General features: G+C 45.6%; 1 protein-coding gene across 1 annotated transcript in view; it reads right to left on the reverse strand.

Annotated features, from left to right (window-relative positions):
* LOC138267730 (uncharacterized) overlaps positions 1–4,058 on the reverse strand; it is a 76,677-nt gene extending 72,619 nt beyond the window's left edge. Inside the window, exon 1 of the mRNA XM_069216904.1 lies at positions 3,950–4,058. The gene's annotated coding sequence lies outside the window, so the exon portion shown is untranslated. The remainder of the gene's footprint in view (positions 1–3,949) is intronic.
* Between the last annotated feature and the right edge of the window lie 1,942 nt (positions 4,059–6,000).

Below are 6,000 nucleotides of genomic sequence, written 5' to 3' on the forward strand. Positions count from 1 at the left end.
TAGTTAGTGGTGTACCAGTCCTGATTTGAAATCGCTGAATATGGACAAAAAGTAGAGGATGTTTAGGTACAAAAACTATTATTTTTAAGTCCCACACACCAAATAGAATTGTCTCTTGGGGTCTTGTTATCATGGACAAAAAAAGTGATGCATTCTGACAAAGTATCCAGTAAGTGATATGCCCCCCTTTATCCCATGTCACTCTTGTAGTGGGAATGTCCCCCATTCGAAATGTCTTCAACCACCAAACTCTGCCCAAACAAGCCAAGTGCCTTCAGAGATTTCAGTGTGTCATATCTACACCAGCCTCCAGCAGTGGTTCACCCAATTAACTTCAACATCATACTCTCAACAATCATTCACCCCCAAAGACTTTAATGGCCTTAACCCTAGAAGGCTCAGTATAGCTCTCCCAGCAATGTTTCACCTCCGTGACCTCAATGGGATCAAACGTCTGCTTCCCCTTTTCGGCAAGCTCCACTGACTTCTAAGGCACTGAACTACCTTACCACCCCAACATCTCACACTTCACAAACGTGTCTCCTCCTCCAAACAATGTCTTACCACCTCTGACGTCGGTGTAACAATGGCTCACCACCACTGACTTCAGTGGCACCACCGGTTCAACAATTGCTCACCTCCACGGACTTTAGTCGCATCACCAGTCCAACAATGGCTCATGTAAACTGACTTAAATTGCATCACCAGTCCAACAATGGCTCACCTCCACTGACTTCAATGGCATCACCAGTCCAACAATGGCTCACCTCCACTGACTCCAATGGCATCACCGGTCCAACAATGGCTCACCTCCACTGACTTTAGTGGCATCACCAGTCTAACTATGGCTCACCACCACTTCTTCAGCAGCACCACCAGTCCAACAATGGCTCACCTCCACTGACTTTAGTAACATCACCAATCTAACAATCACTCACCACCACTGACTTCAGCGGCACCACCGGTACAACGATGGCCCACCACCACTGACTTCAGCAGCACCACCGGTCCAACAATGGCTCACCTCGACTGACTTCAATACCATCACAGGTCCAACAATGGCTCACCACCACTGACTTCAGGGGCACCACCGGTCCAACAATGGCTCTCACTTCAATAGCATCACCAGTTCAACAATGGCTCACCTCCACTGACTTCAATGACATCACCAGTCCAACAATGGCTCACCTCCACTGACTTCAATGGCATCACCAGTCCAACAATGGCTCACCTCCACTGACTTCAATGGCATCACCGGTCCAACAATGGCTCACCACCACTGACTTTAGTGGCATCACCAGTCTAACTATGGCTCACCACCACTTCTTCAGCAGCACCACCAGTCCAACAATGGCTCACCTCCACTGACTTTAGTAAAATCACCGATCTAACAATCACTCACCACCACTGACTTCAGCGGCACCACCGGTACAACGATGGCCCACCACCACTGACTTCAGCAGCACCACCGGTCCAACAATGGCTCACCTCGACTGACTTCAATAGCATCACAGGTCCAACAATGGCTCACCACCACTGACTTCAGGGGCACCACCGGTCCAACAATGGCTCTCACTTCAATAGCATCACCAGTTCAACAATGGCTCACCTCCACTAACTTCAATGACATCACCAGTCCAACAATGGCTCACCTCCACTGACTTCAATGGCATCACCAGTTCAACAATAGCTCACCTCCACTAACTTCAATGAACAATGGTTCACCTCTATGAACTACAGTGGAATTACCTTCCAGTAGCTTGGCATAACCACCCCTGGAATTATTTACTGCCAGTGCCTAGTAGGCACAAAACTTTGCATCACATGTTCAAGATTGGTTCAGCTCCATTGACTTATCTGGTGCGGGACTACATTATCACTCTGACATTGAAGCATCTCACAAATTACAAGACACTGGCTCTGTTTTCCCTTTTGTGTGAGTGGGTGAGAGTCGGTAGGTTAGTCATAAAAAAGACATAAAATGTTAAGAGTGATATGCACAAGCACATCCAGTAATGGTAAACACAGACACCACATTGAATCACCGGAACCAATACCAACCTCAGAATGCACAATTTAGGGGTGACTGAGCCTCTCCAGCACCTTCCTTCTGAGAACTTGCCCCTGCCCAAAGTGCACAATGTCAACAGCGGGAGTGTAATACTATGTAAAATAGCATAATGCAGGGTGTAGTCAGAACACCGCATGCGTGAACAAACCTGCTTTGCTCAGCCTCTCACCTTACCATAGTAGGTATAAAGGAGTACCAGTATGATGGGTCAAGATAACACCTTTTCAGCGCCTAGAAACAATTCCGTGTGTAGCATCTTTTCTAGCGCAGTATCACATATCGCTTTAACAGTCAAACAAAGCACAAAGCTTTCTTGCATATAAGACTGTATGGACTCGCTAGTATGGAACAAAGAGCTCAATGAACCCTTAGCTCATGGGTATTCACAAATATTTTCCATTGGCCAAAAAGTTTGATCTGTGATGTGACCGAGGCCACATTGATGCCAATAAGGTGGGGGTCAGGTGTGGTGGTGAGTTGGTGTGGAGGAAGCAAAAAATATACATCTAGTGGCTGAATTGCACAATGTAAAACCAGAAGACCTGGGATTAGTCCCTGAATCTCCACTTAAACAAATTGTGTGATCGCAGTGAATTGTTTTATTTCACTTTTCCTCTTTTTTCTTCATTATCACATATAAGAGGAACTTGAAATACAGCTTCAGGGTGTGCACTGTAAAAACTTTCTCCTGTATTTGATTTAATAAACTGTGTTTGCCATGTATAATAGTAACCCAGGCCACCCACAGAGTGTGCACAACAACTGACTTGCCTCTTAGTTCACTATTGGCATTGCTGTCAGTGTGGGGGCTGGGAGAATTAATGTTTCTAACTCTGTATTTGAAAACTATTACTTAAAAAAAAGACTTCTCTTTGCACTGATAATCTTATGTACTAAGGTGAAACGCTTCTACATGTTAATGTAATACACTTTTTTTATTCTACAGATATTTCATCATATTTTATACTTTTGCTGCACAATGTCTTTAAAAATGAATGTGTTCCTAAAAGTTAAGCAGTGCAGGACACCCTAGTTACTTCCTTTCTTTAACCTTCAATTAACCTTTAAATAAATATCTATTCAATATTAATGCTGAGTGGTGTAAACAGCAGCTCAATGCTGACTAGGGGGGCGCAGGTGAAGGTCAAGGGCCGCATGCTGCCCCAGATCCTACTTTGAGTAACACTGCCTTAACTTAACCCGTGCAACTTAACTGCAACAGCTTAATATATCTGTACATTTTACCTACGCCAGACCTGTTTGTCAGTGGCAGAATTATTTCCTAATAACAGAATGCCAAACATATGTACATGTAGGTGCTAATTCTGTCCTTTATGCTAGATGTTTAATTTGCCTGCAAGCCCTCCCCGTCGTAGGAGATAGAGGTATTAGCACACAAGGGGATGCTAGCCCAGGGTCACACGCTGCAATGTTCTAGTTGAATTTAATCTAAATGTCTATCTTCCCTCTTTGCTCCCAACCTCCCTCCCTCACTTGTCTGCCACTGTGATGTGTTTCCCCCTTCCCTCTGTTAGTCACATCACACACGGTGCTCCATTTCATTTTCTTTTGTCTTTCGTCCCCTGTATCTTTGCTTCCTTTTAAAGTGTTGTGAACCACACAAAACACTACCACAAAAAACATAGCAAATATGTTATACTCGTCTTAGTTATTTTTTCCTTACTTTATCTCTCTCCTTATGCTTATCAATACCTTATTTTCCTTTCATTCACTGACAACAAGATCTCTACCTCAAAAAAGTTCTCGCAGCAGCAGCCCTAAACCCTGCATAAGGAAGAAGCGCAGCGGCGTCGGTGCCCTGCGTGGACTCAGGCGCGGCAGAAATGCCAAGAACGCGATAAAAGGGCAGAATCTCACCTCTGCATCAGTGGCCAGCCGCCTGCCCGAGCTCTGCCGTGCTGCGCGCCTTGTGGCCGGGGATGCAAATTCTCAAACAAAATACTCACGGCAGGGAGGGAGGGAGAGAGAGCGAGTTTATCACTTCCCGTCTGAGCCCTCCCTAAAAAAAAGGGAAGCCGAAACAGCTAGTGAAGCAAATGTAACTTCTCTATTTCTACCATGAGAAACAGTGATTAGGAACCAGGGGCTTCAAAGTTTAAGTGAAAAATCAGCAGCTGGGACCCCTTTCTTCCTGTAAACCATCCTGTGGCGGGTGCTGCAGACACCAGTGCAGGAGAATGTGGTCTTGCACATGTGCAGTCTGCAGGCCGGACTGGCCAATAGGGCTATCTGACGCTGCCCGAAGGGCCGGTCTGACAGATCAGTGGATGGTCTGTGTTTTTTGGCTGTTCGTGGGCCTGCTTTATGGCCCCCTCGGCGGGGTTTTTACTGCTGATTTCTCTTATATTCCCACAGACATTGCATGCAGCAAGGTCAAATCGAGTCAGTCTCGCGTACTTTGAAAAACACCTATACCAGGGGTCTCCAACATTTTCTATAATAATAAGAGCTACTCAGTGCTTAAATTTGTAAATAAAAAGGTGCCAGTGCCCACAGATCTCCTCTTAAACATGCTGCTGCTGCAATTAAACGTGTGAACATGGAATACTGAGGCGGCGTAATCCTGAAGCCATCTCTGGCCTCTTCAATCCATATAAAGCCACTCCTTGTCCCTTCTGCTCACTCTTGCAGCTTTCTACTTTCTCTCTTTGTGACGCTTTTTCGTTTTTCATTTCCTCCATCTTTCACATTTGTGTCTTTTGCTCGTAGCAAATGCTTGAGGCAGAAGAATAAGCCCCGGCCCTCACAAATAAGTGGCGGTGCTCAGCACTGGAAACCAGCACAAATTAAGCACTGGAGCTACTTAAGTTCAATACCTATCATCCCGAGCTACCGTTATTACTATTGTAGTAATAAGCATATAAGACAAGCTTACATTAGCAACCACCCTATGCAGAATTGCTAGCAGTGATCGCCTTAGTACCACAGACAGTTTTGCTAACACAAGGTAAATAAAGGCTTTATCAATTTGGAATGCCTCTACATGAGTAATACATAACAGCCATAGCTGTAATAGACCTGGTACTAAGTTATATGTGCTTGAAGTCTCTTTGATGCTTCATTTTTCTCAAATCATCAATTTATGAGATCTGAAAATATGCACATTCTGATCTCAAATAGACTGTTCTTAATTTTGATATACATATTTCTGATGGATACAAATACCTGTGGATTCCTCACCTTATGAATTCGTCCTTGTGCCAGCATCCGACAGAAAGTCTTCTTTCTTCCCAGCTCTCCACGTCGACGAGGACGTCAGAATTGCACGGCTCCACGTGACTCTGTCTGACATCACCGTGCCAATGTAAATGTAAATGTAAATTAGCACTTGTATAGCGCACTACTCACCCGTTAGGGTCTCAAGGCGCTGTACTCATACCGCTATGGAACCCCTCCTGGCTTTTCCCTGTGAGGCGCCCACTCCTGAGCACCCCCAGGGTGAAGCCAGGCATCCAAGCGCTGTTGGGGCCGTTGTGGAGATTAAGCAAGCTATTGCCCAGAGTTGCAGAGTGGGACCCATGAATTAGATTAGGCACCGAGGCGAGAATTATCTGGTCAAGGGGAATTGAGCCCAAGACCTGCCGAAGCAGGACTTGAACCCTGGTCTTGAGCCAGATCTCTGCTTCAGGGTCTGCCGCTCTAACCATTGAGCCACACTTCTCCACTAAGAAGTCCTCGCCGGCGTGCTGATGTCAGTTTCCTTTTTTCTGTGCCTTTGACTCTAACATTTTTTTCCTGGCTAACTTCGGTTGGTGTATCTACTGTAGCGCTTGTGGTTACAATGTCTCCCCCGAGAAAATCTGGGTTGAAGCCATGCAGAGAATGCCGTGGTCGGATGTCGGTCACAGACCCACATGAAGATTGCCTTTGGTGCCTTAGCTCTGAGCATGACGTCAAGGAGTGCGCGT

The sequence above is a fragment of the Pleurodeles waltl genome, chromosome 12, assembly GCF_031143425.1.
Source record: "Pleurodeles waltl isolate 20211129_DDA chromosome 12, aPleWal1.hap1.20221129, whole genome shotgun sequence".
Lineage (NCBI taxonomy): Eukaryota > Metazoa > Chordata > Amphibia > Caudata > Salamandridae > Pleurodeles > Pleurodeles waltl.